The sequence below is a fragment of the Geospiza fortis genome, unplaced genomic scaffold (assembly GCF_000277835.1).
Source record: "Geospiza fortis unplaced genomic scaffold, GeoFor_1.0 scaffold171, whole genome shotgun sequence".
NCBI classification, from domain to species: Eukaryota; Metazoa; Chordata; class Aves; order Passeriformes; family Thraupidae; genus Geospiza; species Geospiza fortis.
In genome coordinates, this window is record NW_005054313.1 from 6,523,892 (window position 1) to 6,543,983 (window position 20,092).

Consider the following 20,092-nt stretch of genomic DNA (forward strand, 5'->3'; position numbering starts at 1 on the left):
CCGTAAGCATATTTGCCTGAAGAGATAGTGGATTATAAAGTGCCACTGTCTTTCATGATGGAGCTCTCAAACATTTTAATGATCTTGTACATTGCAAAAGAGAGAAATTTTGTCTAACAAGAGTTGATAATGATTCAATAATGAACAATTTACCACAGAAAGATGCATTTCCATATTCATTTAGATATTTTTTGAAGTGTTTTGCAGAGGAAGTAAAGCTATTATGCTGGATTGGTTAGTGTTCTTCACTAATGAATTCCAGAATTATCGTGTTGATTTGGTAGTATAAAAAAAGAAGGGCAGTTACTTATATTTTGAGTAAAACCACTGAATCCTCTTGGGACCAGCATAGTCTGTTGGTATCCATAGAGATATGTAGAAAATCAGGCAAAGATATATTGGTGGTATTGTAGCTCCATTTAGACTTGATAATCTTTGCTTATTCAACACTTCTCTTTTAATTACATTCTAGAAAACTATTCACAAGGATATGAGATTCTTTTCTGTGTAATTATGCTGCCTTTTAGTACTCTGCACTTGCAAGGAGAGGTCAGTTTTTGCTAGGACCCTTCAAGCATGTGGTATTGTATCGTCTGTTGTACTGTTCCCTGGACTTTATTCTCCTGAGCTTTTTTACTACTACTTACTGGGAAGAAAGAAAGCAGATTATTCTTGAATATAGCTTAAAGGGGGTTTTTGTTGGTCTGTCTTGAAAATTTGAAGTGGGTGAATTACTTTCTTTTGTGTGCCTGTCTTTCCACAAGTGGTAGAAAGGATAACAGCCAAACTTTTGTGCTCCACGTTCGTTGTCTGTGTACTGCACAGTTCCACAAGGTTGTATATGACAAAAAGTCATTAAAAATTTTAGTCAATAGTGAGTGAAAAAACAGTGCTTGAATATCAGCTTGCCATGTTGAAATCAGTCTCTTGAAGTAGGAAGAGAGATCATTCTTCCAAGTGTTCTTTCTAATCTATTTCCTTGTTTTCTCATTATTTCTTTAACTAGTTCCTTTAAAGTTTAATTGGGTTACATTTTAGGTGTTTCTGTTACATCTAGGTGTTTCTGAGCTAGCAGCAGGGTTTGAAGTGTCAATGAAATCAGAGATTCTGAATGTATGAAATCAGAGGATTTTAGATTATCTGCCTCATTTACTCGCTGACTCCAATCGATCTGCTGCAGGTTGCAGTTAGTAGTTTAGTTCATACCATCTGGTGATTTTGTAACTCTCACCTCTGTTAGCATCCTGGTGCCTTTGCTTCTCTTCCTGACAAGTTCTGCTGGGTAATGCTGTGGTGCTTTTTTATGGCCAGCATTAAGAGATGGAAGGACTGACCATGCAGAGAAGTCAAGACACAACAGTTGGTATTTACAAGGTGGGAGTAGCAACTTGTTACAGTACTTAGAGCTATAAATTATTCTGATTTTAAATAAAAATATAGCTTATTTTACTGTTTATAATGTGAATGTAAAGGGTAAGTCTGATTCTTCTTATGTTTAAAATAAATAGGTGAAAGAAGCAAAGGTAGTACTGGCAGAGGGAGGTACAGTAATACATATTGGGGGTTTTGCAGTGAAACTTCTTTGCCATTTGCTGTACTTGATGCACTTGGGTCACTTGGATGGTTTGTCATCAGGCATCACAAAACAGGGTTTCTGAGTAAATTAAATCTATATACACCATGAATTTTACCTTCTCTTACTGTTTAGCAGTCGTGGTCCAGTGTAGCAGGGGTTAATAGGTGTGTGCTGGGCAGAAACTGTTGGGTGAAGGGTGGCAGGAGCAGAGAGGTGCTTTATAGGTTGAAGCGAAATTTAAAGAATTTTCAAAGCTAGTCTTTGGGTTACTGTGACACTCACAGTGGATTTTGTGTATTTATAATATGAATGAGAGATCAATATCCGGATTGGGATGCCTCCTGGTTTTAGAGTTACTATTAATTTAATTGACTTGATTGCCTGATTGTGCAGGTTTCTAAGAATGCCTGGGCTTCTGCCAGAGCATCTTTCAAACTGAAATTACTCCCTTAATTTTTATTGTAAAATTTATTATTTGGGTTGTAATTTAAGCCCTCTAGTTGGCTTGGATAGAGTAGTGGGGTTTTTTTAAAGTTGAACATTGGAGGGACATTTTGTGAAGCAACATGGTAAATAGCTGAAGCCTCTGTAAACCTTCCAGTACTGATACAGTTCTTGAACAGCTGATGTAAGCCTTTAAAACCATAATTTGTGAAAGGTTATTCTCAGTAAAAGGAGAGGCTTTTGAACTTTAAAATACAATTAAAAGAAGATGTACATCTGAATTGGTACTCAGTTAAGAATCTAACTAATCTTCAGGGAAATTGCTAGTTCTGTTCCTCAGTAACCCTTCAATAAAAGAATTTTGAAATTGAAGAGAGACATCTTGTTATCAAGTGATTTTATAATGGTGAAGGCAATAGTAGCAAACCAGCAAGGGTAAATAGTTATTAAAATGGCACACATTAAGAATGATGCCATTATAGTTTTTGCTAGGAATCTTGTCTTAATTACCTTTTAGGAAGGGAGAGGGCAGATGCAAGCAGGGAGTTGGCAGACTCTCTATTTGTCCAAAATAATAGTTAGATTTCCTTGAATTGCTTTCTATAGTCATTAATATTTCAACACATGAAAAAAAAAACAGGCATCACAATGGAAATTATCTCCAGAGATATGAGTAATAGCAAGATTGATCTAAAATAATTTATATGCAGTTACATTGTTATTAACTTGGAGAATGGTGGGGACAGAGTATTTTCTATCCTTTGGAGAATTCATTAAGAAGAAAGAGGAAAATGTTAAAAGAAGAAAATGACAAAACAGTGACATAACAAAGATTATGACAAGTCTTTAGTCAGTCTCATTTTACAGGGCAGTAAGTTGAGAGAAAATTGTAAGAGGATACCTGATAAGCTTCACATATGAAATATTAGTGAGTTTAGAAAAACTTTCCCTAGTAAAAAACCCAAGAGTATAAGATCATCCACAGTTACAGTAAATACTTAGAGGTATTGCTACTGAGTCCACCACAAGGCATAGACTGTAAATTTGGTGAAAAAGTTCCTTAACATTCACTTTACATAACTGTATTGTGCAGTTGCACAGTATTATGTTTGAATATCATTGAGTCACTTATTGTTTTGGTTATTAAAGCTAAAAATACCATGATACTGGTTCACCTCACCCATGATGTAATACATCGTGGCTACTTTTCCCAAAGTAAGTTGCTGTTGCTTCACCCCAGTAATGCTTCTTGTCTTCTTGCTTCTGATAGGCTTATGTTCTTTTAATAATTAGCATTTTTTAAATCATTGCACATAATGAATCTGGCAAATGGAAGATTTTTGTTTAAGCTCCCTCCTAAGATTGTTTCTTTTCCTTTTGGGGTATGTCACTCTGTTGAATTGATGCTGGTTTTATATGATATGGATTGGCTAAAAGCCTATTGTGACTTCCATAGTATTTTGGGTTTTATAATGAAATTTCAAACCCAGAGTAACATTTTAAGTTAAATTTCATTTATTTCTTTCTCTCTTCCAGATAATTATTTGAATAATTTACTTCACGTATGAATATATAAAACCGCCATAAGTAAATGGAGGTTCCTTTTGTTTGTTTGTTTCTGTTTTGAATGCAGGCAGTCCTTTTGTTCTGGACTGTTTGTGCTGTGTCTGGCTGTGTCCCAGCTCTGGCGTGGTGGGTTGGGCACAGGCAGCTCTCAGACCTGGGCTGACTCACTGGTTACTGCCAGCACAAGTCACTGCTCTGTGGGCTGAAGCTTTCTAGAGTTGCAGTATTTTCTATCTGTTCATACAGTTTTGGATTTATCTTTTCTTTTTCCCCAGGTATTACATTAAATAAATTCCACTCACACCAAAGAATTGCTCTCATCTGCTCTTAATTTTCCTTTTGTGAAAGCTAATGGGTTTCTGGGAAATTAAATTACACAGTCATTTAGTGAAAGTGCTAAGTGCAGGGCATTTTTACCCTTGGGTTTTTGCTCACAAGAGCGTGTGTTAAGCTTAGTTTTCCCTTCTGTTTACAGTAATATTTCAATCAAATCTCTTTCTTAACATTTCTTTACCTTGGGTAACACACGGAGGCTTCCTCCACCCGCGGCGGGGGGCTCGTGTCCTTTGTGCCGTTCCTGTAGCAGGTGTCTGCCTGTGCTCCCTTCCCCTGGAGACTTTGATCTCTCTCCTGGTGAGCAGCTGTGGCGCAGGGGGGGCCCTGGCAGCGCTCCTCAGGTGCTGCTCAGGTGTGGCAGTGCCAGGTAGGTGCGTGGGCACAGCTGCCTGTCCTCTCTCCTGCCCTGGGGAGCTCCGGGCATGGGGAGGTGAGTGGGGCTGAGCAGGTGTGTGGGGGGCAGCCTGCCCCCTCCCTGCTGGCTGCAGCAGTGCTGGAGTGTTCAGGCACTTCATCCTTAACCATTCCTGAGTATTGTGCACATTTAGATGATTTTTGTATCTCTGGATCACTGTAGGAGTTGTTAGCAGGCTTAGTCAGTAGTGCTGTGGTTCAAGGAAGAGCCAGAAAGGTTTTCTGTCTGTCAAGTAAGCAAGTGAATAAATTTGTTCTAGAAAACCCATGAAGCTGTATGATTACACATTGTGCTAGGAAGAGGTGATGATTCCTTTGAAAAACCATCAAGCTGTACGATTACACTGTGCTAGGAAGAGGTGATGGTTCCTTTTCACTGGATACTACCAGTGCCACAGGTATCTTACAATCCACTTGCAGCTCTGGTGGTCCGTGGGCAGTGGTGGTGCTTGCACTGTGCACTGACAGGAGAAAACCACGGGACCTGGTGCAAATTGTGTTGGAAGAAGATGAAATGTTGCCTTCTTCAAAATGGTCTCACACTTGAACCCAGATTTTTTGTCATACGAAGTATTTTTGAATTGCCCGTCTGGGAATAAATATGCAAAGTCTGTGGCTTTTACATTTTGAAATATTTTAGTTCTGATAAAATTTGTTCTGCCAAGCTTGGGTTTTAGTTAATGCAGTCTGATACATTTGAGTGTTGATTTATTCACAGTGTACTCTGCCTCTGAAAAGGGGAATAAATAGTAATCTGATGAAATTTTTAAGTCTTGTATTTCCTCTTTGTTATAACATGTCAGTTTAGCTGCTGCAGGGTATGTTTATCTGTTACAAGGCTCATCAGTGCGTGAAATGCTGAAAGGGCATATTTCTCTCCTGTGGTTCCTGCCATCCCTGGGCACTTGTAGATGTGTTCCAGTGGATGGGATCAGCTGGGTGAAGCTGTAGGATTTTAAATTTGAGTCTGTCTGAAGGCGCCAAGCTCCCTTCTATGGAGGAGGGGGTGATTTTTTCCCATACTGCTGATGTAACTTCCCCATGAGGCAGTTGCTTAGGGATCTACATAATACCTATTATCCTGTTCAAATAGGAGGCTGTAGAAAGCTCACTGGTGATTAAAAGATAATTTTGTAATTTTTCATGGCTTGTCTTTGTTTTGTAATAAAGATGTTTGCTTATCGCCAGGTGCATAAAAATCATTTACTTAATCTCTATTTCATTCCATTAATTTTTTTTGTTCATTCTTGCATGCATGTAGCTGTAGCCTGTGAGTTGCTAGCAGTCCAGTTTTTAATAAATACAGCAGCCTGTACCCAGTGATTAAATTCTGAACTGATCAACCAAAGTGTTCTAACTAGGCTGCTTGTGCCAAAACAAGTGGCTTTTGTGATTTGGGGCATTATAGTATTTGCATTAATATGATTTGAAGTTCTAATAGTTTTCTTTAGAGATTGGGTTTTAGTGAGTCAAATGTTTGTTGCTGCTGGAAACCTGACTTTGTTTAGATAACAGACGTCTTGGAGGGGAAAACAAATCAGATGAAAATAAAAGATGCAGTTTTATTTTTAAGGTGCTTGGGGCTGTTGGACCTCTAATACTGTGATTTTTGTGAGTTGCCTGAGCAGCTGCTGCATTTTCCATAGACCTGTAAGATGCTGAAGGTGTGCAGTGCTTCAGCTACACAATAGATGAATGGGACAAGTACCACCGAAAGAAAACAAAAATTTTAAATTTTATTTTGGTGATAATGTCTGGACACTTTCACTTCAATCTAATATTGCTCCAAAGTTTTGTTTTGGAAAAGTGGATGAAAAATTTTCATGTGACAGAAATGTGCAAAGACCAGAGGAACAGCAACTCATTCTGTTAAGAGATGGTTATAACTTGCTTTATTTGTGAGGCTTTCTTGGTTGCTGGCTTTTAATGTTTTTTTTCCTGGAGGCTGTCAGCACTGCAGCTTTCACGCAGGTGTGCAGCTTCTGTTGCTCTGACACGTGTGTGTAAATGGGGTCAGATGAAAATTCTGCAGAGTTATTTCCTTGGCATCCCCGTGGAGGGTCACTTGGAGAAATTGTGTGTGCAGCAGCTTCACCAGGATGGCATTTGGTGGAGGGAGGGTGCTGCTTGGTTGGGGGTTTTTTGGAGGGTGCTCACACGGGTCCTCCATCTGAAGATGAAATATGAGGGAGAGTTGATGCATAATTTTATGTGATGATGTGTTACATACGCAATTAAATAAACTCACACTAGTTGGGTTTACTGTTACTGATTCTTTTAAAGAGAGCGATAACCATAAATTAAGAGATAAAATAAAAAAGGTTCATTGAAGTGAGAATGAGGAAGAAGCACAGTGGTTACTGTTGAGATGAGTTGACTGATTTACAAGTTTTTTGTAAAACTGGCAAAGTCTGGCCATGAGACTTAAAGGTTCCCTACTAGGGAACCAAAGGCAATAAAATATGTTATGTGTAAATTCAAATTGGAATTGTACAGACCATGGGCAAAACTAGTGCTGTGGTGAAATTTTAATTTCCTTTCCATTGTAACAGGGACCTCTAAAACAATCCTGGCTTTTTGGATACGTGCAATACAAATGAGGCATCTTGCAATGTCTTCCTCCTGTACAATGGGACATAGAAAGCAGAAGTCTTGAGAGCAATGTGTGACTTGTTAACAGTCTTGTAAGCTGCAAGGCTGATCCCTGGCGTTTGTGTTGAATACCTAAGTGCATGACTGTATCATAAATAACTTCTATCATGTTTAAAAAATGTTCTGCAGTGATAGGAAGGAGTGTACTTGTATGCTCTTTATCAGGATACTGCAGTTTTAAGTATGTTTGCTCCCTGGTAGGAACAAAGAGAAGTTTGTTGTACTATTTTGACGTGATAAATAACACTTCTGTTTCTGATGGAATTAATTTCTTTCCTATTACATAATTTATTTATTTCACATACTGCTGGTCCATTGCAAACTGTAATCTCAGATTTTATTTATTTATATATTTGTTTGAATCCTTGAGGTACTTCCCAACTTAAACTGATTGATCTGCTAGAATCACGATTTACAAAAACAAACTCCTTACAGAACCCTATTTCTTAAATTATGCCTTACCTGTCTTAAAAGTTGCATTGCATTATTAAATACTGTAGGGAATTTTCTGATCATGTAATTCTAACTTCAAAGGAGTTTTCAGAAGCTCCTATGTGAGCTATACTATAGAAAATATTTGGCACACCTTAACATTCCACCTATCAGTCAAAAAATGAGAACTTCTCCCCCATATTTGTAAGTCCTTTTCACTGTAATTTTAGAGGAGATTTCATTTCCTTATGGATGTGCTTTATTATCATACAGCTTCAAGTTTGAAAGGTACGGGAATTGGTACAGATATGCTAGATCAGAATCTGAGCTGTTGCTTATTTTCCAGGATACAGTTTTTGCTTTATATTTAGACAAATATCATCCTTTCACCTGGCATGAATTAGATCTTTTTTCTCAATGATAGGTGAGGTGATTTTTTTTTTCAGCAGTGCTGTGTTCTGTGATGAAAGATCGGCTAAATATTTTACCATCACTGAAAAAAAATTTCTTTATATCTTCAGGGATTGATATTTTTAAGATTAAGATAAATTTCACTAGCATCAGTAGTATTCAAAAATTGTTTTAGATAGAACAAAGCTGAGAAATCCACATGGCTTTTTGTGTGTGTCTGAATGTTTTTGCTTTGCTGGGTACTTTGCAGGGTGAGCTGTGGGAGCACGGCCTGAAGTCACTGGTTCATGCAATGCTCTGTTTACCTTGCACCACTACGTTGTTCCTGCCCAGCATAGTGGGGGCTTGAGGGTTATTTTGTTTTGTTTGATTACAGAGTGGTGGGAGGAGGAGCGATGATTGCCTTGTCTTTCTGAGGCTTGGCTGCATTTTTAAAATTTTTTTGTTCACTGCTTTTATTCATCAGTGACAATTTATAAACAGTGCATGTTTCACAATGATTTCAGCCTTGAGTGCCAAACAACTGTATGATTTTGTTCCTTTGTTTGACAGCTATCTGGCACTCAGCCCTGGGCACAATTATAACAAATAGTTTTGTCCAGTATACTTGTATGTTCTTTATTTCAATTACATTTTTGCTATTACATTAGAAATGGATCTTCCTGGAAATGTGGTTCAAAAGGCACATGGTAAAAAACCCAATCCAAACCCTTTTAAAATCGGATAAAGGAATTGAATATAAATTTGTTCCGTCAGTATTTTGGAATTGAGGGGAGGGGGGGGCAGCAGGGTAAACAAAGAGAGGCCAGTAGAAAAATACTGCTGGGTTTAGTTGGTTCAGTTTCACAGTTACAAACTATGAAAAAGAATATAGTTTGTTGGCAGGGGGAAAAAGGCCATGCGTTTCTCCAGTTGGTAACCATTTTATCTGCGATAGTTTGTGTATGTATAGACAATAAGCAGTGGGCTTGCAGCTATTTATTTAGAACAGATTAAAGCTAAATAGTACTGTTAAAATACAGATTTTTTTCTGTATTGATTTCTTATTTTACCTACATAGAAGAAAATGTAGAGCCCAAATGTCTTGAACTCAAGGTACTGCATTTATATGGCTGGGTTGACATTCTCCAACACGAAGGAGGAACGCTTCCTTGTCGCTGTGTGCCTCGAGTTTCTGGTTTGTGTGCCTCCCCCTCTCTCCCCAGCTCTGACACAGCTTGGTCTCATGATAGAGACATAGTGCAAATGCCAGCAAACCAATGTGAAATAAAACACCAAATGGAAAGGCAGTGATTCATCAGGAGAAAATGTTATCCAGACCCCAGTAACTCTTTTTCTTCTTTTAACCTGTGCTCTCAAGCATTGTTATTCCCTTGATAATCAGTTTCAGCTCTGTTATTGAACTCAAAGCTGAGTTTTTAAAGTTGCTGTTGCCCTTCTACTGATCTCTCCTACTTCCTTGATGGTACTTTTGTGCTGCTTTCTTGTTTGTTAATTGCAATGCAATTGTGTCATTGGTCCAGTTTATTTTCTTCAAAAAATGCCAAAGCCTCAGAGGTAGGAAATAATGTAAACTTTAATTTACACTAAAATCATGAATAGAATCATCTGTCTTCAAATCTGTAAAGTATAATTTTACTGTAGTGTTACTTTGTGGTTAAACTTGTATTTTTGTCCCTTGAATGCACCCATCTGGATCAGTACCCTGTTCCACCTGAGCACTTTCATAAGACTTGTGCTCAGCTGCATGTTGGGATTTTTCCTGTCTTTACCTGGCTTGTCTGTCTGCCTTGCTCTGTTGATTTGTTTTGCCTCTCTTAAGAAAAGACCATTTTTATGTGGTTTTGTGCAGATGTGTTCTGTTTGTAAAGATTTATTTTCTTTTTGTTCCAATCATCTTAAATATAAAGAAAAGCTAGATTCTAAAACTGCTTATGCTCTGTTACTTGCCCTGTGGTACAAACCTGGCTATAATGCCTGACTGTTTCAACTGCAGACCAGATAGTTTTTTCACATTCTCTCTGGGTTTGTGTGATTCTTTCTCTGTGCACCTGTTAGTAGCCAGTGCTGTTGGTGGGACACCATGGTAGAGGAGTCTTTCTCCAGCATGGGTCTTTTTCTTTGTGAGACATTTGTACACTCAAAATTTACATCTTCCAAGAGGTCTTTAGGTGCAGATTCTGAACAGGGGTGCTGTGTAGTAGTGTAAATTTTCCCCCTCACAGGACAGATTATTGGGCAAAGATTTGGAAGATGAAAACTTCATATTGCAATGAGGCATAGTAATGCATTCACTAATACTCTGGTAGAAATGCTAGAAGTTGTGGTGCACGAACAAGAGAAAAATAAAAACCAACATGGGAAAATACATTTTAAAGTGGAAAAATAATAATTCATTGATGGCCAACTTCTAAAGAATATTAAAGCAGGACTAAAGCTTAGTTATATTGGAGGAAGGAATATGAGCCAGAAATAATTGGAGTGCAAAATTAATAAAAATTTGCTTATTTCTGTGTTAGGTCAACAGCATGGCTTGAAGGGGAACTTTGCGGTTTTCCACTGCAACAAGCAAATTCACACACACATTATTAGTGCCCAGTATTTTGTTATTTGAAACATGTCCTTTTTACTGCAGCTTCTGAGATGTGTGTGGATGTTTTTCAGAATGCTTGATCCCCTGTAGCAAGTACCATGCTGCTCAAGGCAAGAATCTTTAGATGTCACAGTCGTCTTGCCACACATGATGAATCACTTTGCCTAAAGATTTTCTGCCCCAAAGCCTCTGGGGTGGCTCTGTCTCCCTAAGGATGTTCTGTTCAACTGGCCATCTGAGCTAACTGTGCTGTGACCACTTTACTTTTGTAAAGTACTAAATCCAAACTTTTCTACATTTTATTTCTGTCAGTACATTATAAAAGGGGACATATGCAGAGTAGTTTAGCTTTAAAATCATGGTATTGCCTTGAAGTTGTTTTGTTTGAATTTATTTTTTTAAATTTAATTTGCATGAGAATCATGTCAAGTGATTGTAACTGGAAGATGCTGTCCAAAATGTGTTTTCCTAGATTTTCTCTTTTTAATTTCCTTTTTTTTAGTATTGCCAAAAATGAATTTCATGGCTTTCCTGATTGTGTCCGTCTTTGGATACATTCTTTGGTTGTATTGGCCTGTGAGACAGAATTAGTGGCAGCTGGTAATAAAAGCTGATGTTTCAAGATATTGAACAGGTATCTGATTGATTGTTTCCTTTCAGAGCTCCATAAATTTGCTGTGGGGAGCTTGGGGGACCACTCCAAGAAGAATACTTAAAATATATATGTTTTAAATGTTTCTAGGATTTAAAGAGCAATTCATGGTTTTTAAATAATTCTAAATTTGTGGTAGGTAAACTTAAATTCATATCTGGTTATTCATTTTTCATATTCAGTGAACAACATGCATTGAGCACTTTGTTTTGACAAATCTGTGGAAGTAATATATCAACAATAAGACATAGGAAGTGACAAATTACAGCAAGTAAATTGTATTTTTAGCTTTCTTTTAAAAAAACTTTTATTAATTATTTATATTCTTACCCTTCCTGCCTTTTTGCCTTTGGTGTCTTTATGATAATATACATTGCTGTGTTCTCTCCTTCCCGTGTGATCCGTGGAGTCCCTGACTCTCTCTGTAGCCTGTTCAAGGTCTGGTGTAGTGAGGAGGAGGACATGGCCCTTCGCCTGCTCTACTCCTTCCCCCTGAGAAAATTCATTAGCAGATCTCAGCAGTGATTTTAAAAAGGGGTGGCAATGTAACTACCAACTATTAGATGCCAGATTTCATCTCTGCAGTTGTACAAAGAACCACCTTTTCTAACTTATACCTCCTTTTCCCTTTCTGTCCTGTTGACCCTTTTCAAATATTTGCTTAAATAAGCATTGATGGGAGAACTGCTCATCTGTTTTCTTTTTTGGATGACAAATATAAATTAAAAAAAAATCCACAGACTTCCCTTTTTTCCCTTGTGGACATTGATTTTTTTTAAATAACTATCCATCTTGCAGAAGATATTTTCACTACTAAGAACATTCTTTAAATACAAAATAGCTCTGAGCAGTGTCTATGTTCTCTCTATCATAACTTAGAAATAATTTTTGTTGAAGATGTAAAAGATACCAACTCTTTAAGAACCAGCTCAGTAACTACTGAAAAAGTACCCAAAATATTCCTCATAGTTTTTTCAAAAAAAGTGAAAACAAACCCACCCTCTTCCATGTTATTCCAACACTTCTTTGCAAGGAGGTTTTTACCTACAGAAGATAAATTATTGGTTCTTGTCCTGATTCTTTTTTTCTCATTAAAGATTTTGGTTTTGTTAGCTGCTTTACATTTGCAGCTCTTCAATAGATGCTGTCTGTATCACACTGAAAAAAATTGTATTGGAATGAATGTCTTATTTAATACCTGAAAGTATAGCATGATTAGTTAGAAAAATGCTTATTTGGAAGTCAAAGCCAGCTATGCTTGCCCAAGGTTTAATATTCTGGTTTTTTATGATGAATCCAGCTGTGAAGCCTGAATGGAAATCAGACAGCTTGACGCTAACAGCTGATCATAAGGAGTCCAGTTAGGCAAAACACAAAATGAATCATTTTTGTTGACCCTGGATAAAGCTGAGTAACGTCAGTATAGCTGATTAGATAGAAGGGAGCACTTAGGCAGGATCTAAACTTCAGAGCATTCAATGTAGCTGGGTTTGAATGTTTCTGCAGTAGTTAAAGAAAATTCTTAGTAGCACTGAAGATTTTCTTTGGATTTGAATTCGTTTAAGAATTGCTTTCATGGAGGGAAGTAGATTCTTAATTTGAGCTGTGCTTTCAGTTTTAAGTTTCATTCATTGAATGAATCTTTTAAGGCTTCTTTTAATATTGGACAAATGTGTGTCTCTTGTTAGTGTAACATTTGCATTGCCTCCCTGCCATTTAACCATTTTCACTCGAAAAATTGCAAAACTTTCAGTCTTAGCTATCAACTGTCATAAGCTTCCAAAGATTCTTGCTTATGATTATTGTAAATATTAATTTTGCCTTATTTTTCATGCTGTGAGTACTTTTTAAAGAAATCCATTTCAGGATACTGCACTGATAACATGAGGTTGTTTTTGGTTTTTTTATAACTGTTTTGTCCATTAACTTCTAGCTTCCTCTTTCCAAACACTGCTGCTTTTCTGATTTTTAGTGAATGAATTAATCAAAGCAACTTTTTGCAAGATAAATTTCCTAATTTATGCATTATATACTTTTGAATTATATATAATGTTTTATTGATAACTTTTCTTCTGTATATTTTCGGTATAAGAATTGTAATATAACTAAAGCTTCATTGGAGTCCTTTGCTGTAGAAAATGCTTCAGGAGTTATGTGTTGCCTTCTTTATGGATTGAAATTTGTGTTACTGTTGTGATGATTCCTTCACTGATCTCAAAAACTGATTAAAATCTGTTCATGTTCATCCTGAGGTCCTTACAGCCTATATAACTTATATAACAATTAGATCCCTCATACCTGTGCCATGCACTTTTTAAAAACACTTCTCAGAAGTTCACTAAAATGCGTGTCTGGTGCATTTCATCCTGTCCTTGTGGAAATCCCCTGATCACAAGCAGCACCACCTTTTGCCATCTTGGAATACCCTTTCTTTTGAAGTCTCTTTGATGAATCCTAATCCTATTGTGCTCTAGTTCCCATGTGTTGAGCTGAGCCTTTTAAAGGTGCAATTATGGCACAAGCAAGTGCAAGCCAAGCCCCATTGCTTTCCCATCCTGTCAGTGAGAGGCTGGTTTTGTCTGAGGACTAGAAGAGGTTTAGTGGCTGGTTCATGCTGCCCACCAAAGTTTCCTGTGGTTTTGGCTTCACTCAGACAGAATTTTAGCACAGGGAAGGGAAGAGAGATGCTCAGATGCGCCTGGAGATGTGAGCTGTCCCCTTGTTCTCCATCTTACCTAATGTTCCCAGGTAAGGGTAAGCTTTGCTGAGGCACTTTGATTTTGGATGACATTCTTTGTCAAACTCCTCCCAGCACTTTCCATTGGGAATGTCACCAGCTGTTAGTTTTTTGGCTCTTAAGAGATGTCAAGTCTGTAGCATAGCCATCAACTTGCCCTCTGTTGCATATGAAGTGTAGTGAATATTAGTACTTAATTCATTATATGACATTTTCATTTCTTTTCAAGAGCTTTCAAAATAAAAGGAGCTGAATTCAATCTAAAAAATGGATCTTATTAAAGGAGAAATTCTGATTTTAACACTATAGGTTCCCCTAACACTGCAGTAATTAGTATTCTGTAAGTGCCCAGAATAGAACCAGTCATCAGGCCCTTAATTTAATAATTTATTGATTAATGATTTTTGTATTCTAATGAGGGAGAACACTTCCTCTGCTTCTGGTCAACATAATTCTGCAAAAGGATGTGAATATTCCTTTGATAATACTCATGTTTGTTCTTTAACCCTTTCATGCTCTTCTGTCTAACACCAAGTGTGCCACCTTTTTATTGTGTGTAGGGTTTAGATTACAGGACTCGGATTTGGCCCTGTGGTTCTGTGAATCATACCCAGACTCTGAAATGTTAACAAAATATAAATATTTCTGTGCATTTCCTTGAGATCTTTGAAATAGAGAAGGGAGGAAGTCAAGGAAAGATTAGAAGGCCTGCAGCATCACAAATCACCAGATTACCTGGATGCTAACTATAAAAAACTGTGCTTTTTGCATCTGACATTTCCCCCGTCCTTGTATTAATGAATTAAATTATGCTGTAGTTCCTCTGTGTAGCCTCCCAGATAGGCCAGGAGGAATTGCCATTGACCTAAAGCAACATGTAGTGCTTCAGAGTGCAACCTAAGAACTGTACTCTTATCATGCCTACATACTTTTTCAAGTTCTCAGGAATTTATGCCCAAAAGCAAAACTGAGTCGGTTCAGTAGATGCTAAATTTGCATAATTTTTAACTGTAAAATTTAGAGGTGTCTGCTTTTCATATAATCAGTTTAAGAAATACGTAAGTAAAACTAAGCTCTTTGCTTTGACACCAAATGGGGGGCAGTCCTGCCTACCTGTGCACTTAACAGCATTCTAAACATTGTATGTGTGTATTAGTAGTTTGTTTAGTCTTTTACATTTCAGCTGCAACTCATTTGACTTTTGGCCCCAAGGTGCAATGTAATTCCCAGAGAAGATGTGCTCCTTATCACATTTGTTTCCCGTGTATCTTTTTACAGTGTGAATACTTAACAGTCTAGTGTGATATGTTCTGGCAAAAATGTCACCATATCCTTATGTCTGTAATGTTTATTATACTCCTGAGTCATCAATAACACAAACATAAATTGCCATTTGTAATTGACCTTTTTTGTGAACTAGTCAAAAGCAGCTAGTGCTCTGATCTAAGTCTTGGTGTGTCGGGATCACACTGCATTGTGTACTTTATCTGCTTGTTTTAAAACTAATCTGTGATACTTGGCCTAAAAGAAATAAAATTATTTATTTCCCTGAGAGCATTGGTAAGCATATCAATAATTTTTAAAATAGTTTTTATTTTTTGTTTTTGTTACCAGTATTCCTGTTTGTGTCAGAATTTAGTCTTGCATATCACCAGGTCCAGCAGCACTTTCTTTCATTGATTTTTCATCCTGCTTTGTCCTTTATCTCTGCTTGCTTGCTATTGTTCAAGGGTGGCTTGGTGAAAGGTGCGAGCGTCATGCAGAGTTTATTTTGGCAAAATGAATAATGTTGCCATTGATCTGGTCTGAGCAGACTCCTTCCTCGGGCAGAAGTTCTTAGCTTCAGGTTGTTTCCTTCTTGCAGGCACTGCTCGAATTGCAGCGTGGAGCCGGTGGCTGAGCTCTACCCAGCACTCTATTAATATGCACAACATGACCGGTTTCGGGGGAAGGTTATTAGAATGCTGGTTTGTATCCTCCAGTGAATGAAATGATGTGTGATTATGAAGTCATCAGGCATGGACCAGTAAGGCTCGAGAGAGCCTCCCCCCCAGGTCCTGGGGGTGCCATTGATTGGTGACCATGTGTTTGTGCCCGATAGACTGTGAAATGGTGTGTTGCTACACGGCTGTGTTGCACCTGCGCCCCACCGAGGTGATTGATTGGTTTGGTCATGTGGAATGTTCCCATCTGGTCTGCAGTAATGTGTTTTTTTTGTTAGGGTTTTTTTTTTCCTTCCTTCCTCTTCTCTCCCATTTCCCCTTCATGCGCAAGCCGCGAGTGCTGGCTGGGGACTCAGAGCAGGCAGTGGCAAAGGCAGCGCTCAGCTTCGCCTCCTGAACAAAGTGGGGCTGCTGCAAGCGCTGCTCTGAGCCCTGCTCAGAGATCAGAGAGGCTCAGGGGCATCATGAGCAGCTCTCCTAAAAACTACAAACTGGAGGAGGGACGGGATACAACAACCAAACCCCAAAACCTACGTGTCACTGCAGATTTCTTACTGATTTTACAAAAGCGCTCTGCTATTGTAATTAGATTACCCAAGTAGCAGTGCATGTGGAAGATCTTATTTAACCTCAGGAAAGTAGTAGTTTATTTATTGAAAACTACTGATGTTGCACTTTAAATGCCAAGAAATTATTTTAGTTCCTTTAAAAAAAATTCTATGGTTACATTGGGCGGTCTTGTTTGATATTTCTTAATCTCACTCCTTTTTCATAATTGATCTATTCATTCCACTTAATGACTAATTACATATCAGAGCACATCATCAGCAGCATTCATCATTGTAGAATGTAATAATCAATGACATTTCAACAAAGGAAAAAATAAATATGCAAATAAGGACTCATTAACATTTGCATGAGCTGTTTGAATAATCACGTTGCTGACAAGGCTGTAATTAACAGAAATTGATGCTGAGTTCAGTATTTGATAGTGTGTTTTCTCAGCGTTTTATTGTTGTCACTGCGGGGGCTGGAATGAAGTTCTGCTCTACTTGTACCTTGACTTAGGCTTGATGTGATGGGTTGTGCCAGGTAGCAGAGGCTTCTGGGAGTCCTTAATTCATCTGTGACCTACACTTAATGCATAGAAAGATATTTACTTAAATTACCATATTGCTAATGAAGGATTGTTAAATTCTTGATAATTGTATAACAACTGAAGGCAAACCTTTTCTCCCAAGTCAGAAAAACTAAAAATTATTCACTTTTTTTTTTAGTTGATAATCTTTTGCATGAGTCAGGCACTTTGAAACTATAGAATGTAGTATTTACATTGAAAATGAGGTATTGATGTAGGATTTTTGGGATTTTTTTGTCTTTTTTTAATCTGGCATACCGTATCAGTGTCAGGAGTCTTGAGCTTTATTGTAATTGAAAATCACTTCGTAAGGAAAATGTTGTGTAATTATAAAATGTACAGTCTCTGTCTCTTCCCCTCCCTTTTTATTATTGCAACTTTACTGCCTCCTCCCTAATTTTTTTTTCTTTTTTCTCCCCCCGAAGCTTCCTCTTTTTGTCATGGATATCAACTGAAATGAACAAAACACAATAAAGCTGTTTATGTCAGTTTTTTTGGATGACTGTAAGTGCTGATTATAACAAGTTTAAGGAATTTCCTTTGTTGAGTGTGTACCCACGCCATATGGCTCAACATGGAACATTAACTTGACAGGGATAATGGATTGTGGTATATGGAGACAATTTTGCCTGCAGCTTCACTATAACTCATTCTGGTTGGGGATCACAAGTTTATAATATAGGATGCAGCAAACATCCAGATGGATTTACTTTACATAAAAGAGCTGCATTTCTTTTTATTTCCTGCCTGTAATTGGGGGGGGGGGGGGGGGGGGTGAAGACTTTTAAAAAAAGAATTAAAAAGTGGTAAAGAATGGGTCTTATTCAGGGAAGAAAAATCTTAGCATGTATGAGGCTGAGGTGTTTTGGATACACTGAAATGTGCATAGGTGAAGTGTTGTTACTTATGCATACATGCACACAATTGTTGAAATAATATCTCAAGTGCTTTCACTTTTTAGAATATTTCAGTACAGCTCCAGTTCTAGAAATACATAATGTTCTAGGATAGTGTGAAAAAATCTATTTAAAACATATCTCTGATTTTTACTTCAAGGCTGTTTTTATCATAAGCAAAGTGACCACTTAATTAGCATTTCTGGTGCTTTGGTAATGCTCCCATAGTACTCTGCTTTCTTTTAGGAAAAAAATAATCCTTCTAAGCTTTTTGTGATACATGCAAAGAAAATACTGCTGAAATAATTCTACTTCTGTGTTTACCTCATATAATAGGAAGTGTCCAAATGTCTTACAAATATAACAAAAGTCAGTATAAATCTAATGTGTCCTACTGATCTACATGCCCAAGGTAAGTCCTAATTTCATGAATACTTCTGCATCTAAGAGACTTTAAGCACACATAATCCCATTAAGCATGTATGTAGCTGTTTGAAGGATCAGGGTCATAAATCCATATTTAGGATTTCAAATAGAGCTACACGACATGGCTTCAGCATTCCTGTGCACTTGTGATTGAGTTATACTTCAAATAAAATTGGGTGTTTTGCTATCTGAAAAGCAGCCATCTTTTAACTTTTAGTTTTGGAGATTCTTTTAAAACACTATTTTTTTGAGACTCTGAATTTTGACCTTCTGTATCCAATATAGCTGCTGTAATTTTTTTTTAAACCACTTTCTCATGGATAAGAATTTATTAATTTTTTTTCAATTACCTCTTGAAAAAGAGGTAAGTACCTGAGCAGATGGACAAGACATGGTTCGTGCTTGGGCAAGAGAGATGCTGGTAGTGATTATAATAGGTGCTGTTTGTCTGTCCCGTCTTCCTCCCTTGTCACTGACTTAATATGTTGATATTACAGTTTAGCATTTTTAGACGTTATCCAAAGTTTCAGAAAGTAGATGGCTATAAAGAATCTGCATTTGAGAAGGGAGCAATAAAAAGGATCACTAACTATTGACTTATGAAGAACGTATCGAGAATCTGTGGTAGCTTAAAATGTGGGGTTTCCTTCAGGTTTTCATGCTGCAAATTATACTTGAAAAAGCTTCTCTATGTTCATTCATCTTCCCCCTGCATGCCTGGCTGGGTGTGTGATAATCACAAACAGGTGGGATTTTACTATGGCCTTAGACATAGTTGCTTGTATTCTTTCTATGGAGTCCCTTATTTGCTACTGCCACTACAGCTACAAAAAGACAGTCTCAGGAAAACACATGGATTTATCTTGAATATTTTCAATAAAACTGGCACTATATTTGATGTAAAGGAGCAAAAACATCATCTCTAATATACCAGTCAGATGGTGGATCTTCAATTTATTGTCTGCTGTTTGGGAGACACTAGGATAGGGAAATGTACACCAGTGTTGCAATAAACTTGAAGAATTTAAATCTGTAGATAAGAAAATTCTTTCCAGGAACTGCAAGGGGAGTTGACCATTTCTGCCAGATTCTGGACTTCTTGTCTCCTTTTAAGCTTCAGAAGGAAAAAAAGAGTCAAACCCTCAGGAAACACTTAATAAAATGGAAAATTTGAAATAGCATTTGTGTCCTGTATCAGTATTTACCAGCCCACCAAAGGACTTCTGAAGGACTGTATTTGCAGAAGAACCTGAATGTTCTTCCTAGGTTACAGTGGTGGCTACTGCAGCACACATTACACTCCAGAACTAGGGTTCTGTCAAGGTGGAGTTGCTGTGCTGGCAATAAGAATGTTGCACTCTGTGTCTATTTTTCTTATTCAGGTCCTGGAAAAGCTACAAAAGCAAGCTTCATTTTTTTTCTGGTCTTGTAATGTGTAGTGGCCTGTGGGGAGTGCACTTATGATCCAGTCTTGTTAATGGCTTAGTGCAAGGATGTGATAAAAGTCCAGTAAGTTGTCAGTAGAAAGGCCATCAATAGAAATTTATGAAGAGTAATGCTTGCAAGTGAATTCCAGCGGCCTCTGACAGTAAGCTGCCCTAACCCTCTTTGATCCTCAAGGGCCTGCTGAATCTCAAGTTGAAGTTAATGGTTTGGGTATAAAGAGCAATGATTTAATTTTTGTTTCGCTAATGATTTATTACTAAATATTGCTGCAGCTTTTGGACTACTGTTTTTCTTTACTGAGCTGCCCTTTCAAGGGACTCGGTCGTGAGGGGAGTCTCGGCCCGCGCCGGTGCAAGGCCGCGCTGTCCGTGACATTTCCGTGCGCTGCAGGCCCGGCGCCGGGAGGGGGCGCTCTGGGCACGGCAGCGGC

General features: G+C 37.8%; 1 protein-coding gene across 6 annotated transcripts in view; it reads left to right on the forward strand.

The window, feature by feature from the left end:
- TCF12 (transcription factor 12) overlaps positions 1-20,092 on the forward strand; it is a 158,708-nt gene that overhangs the window by 54,815 nt on the left and 83,801 nt on the right. The gene's annotated exons all lie outside the window — the stretch shown is intronic.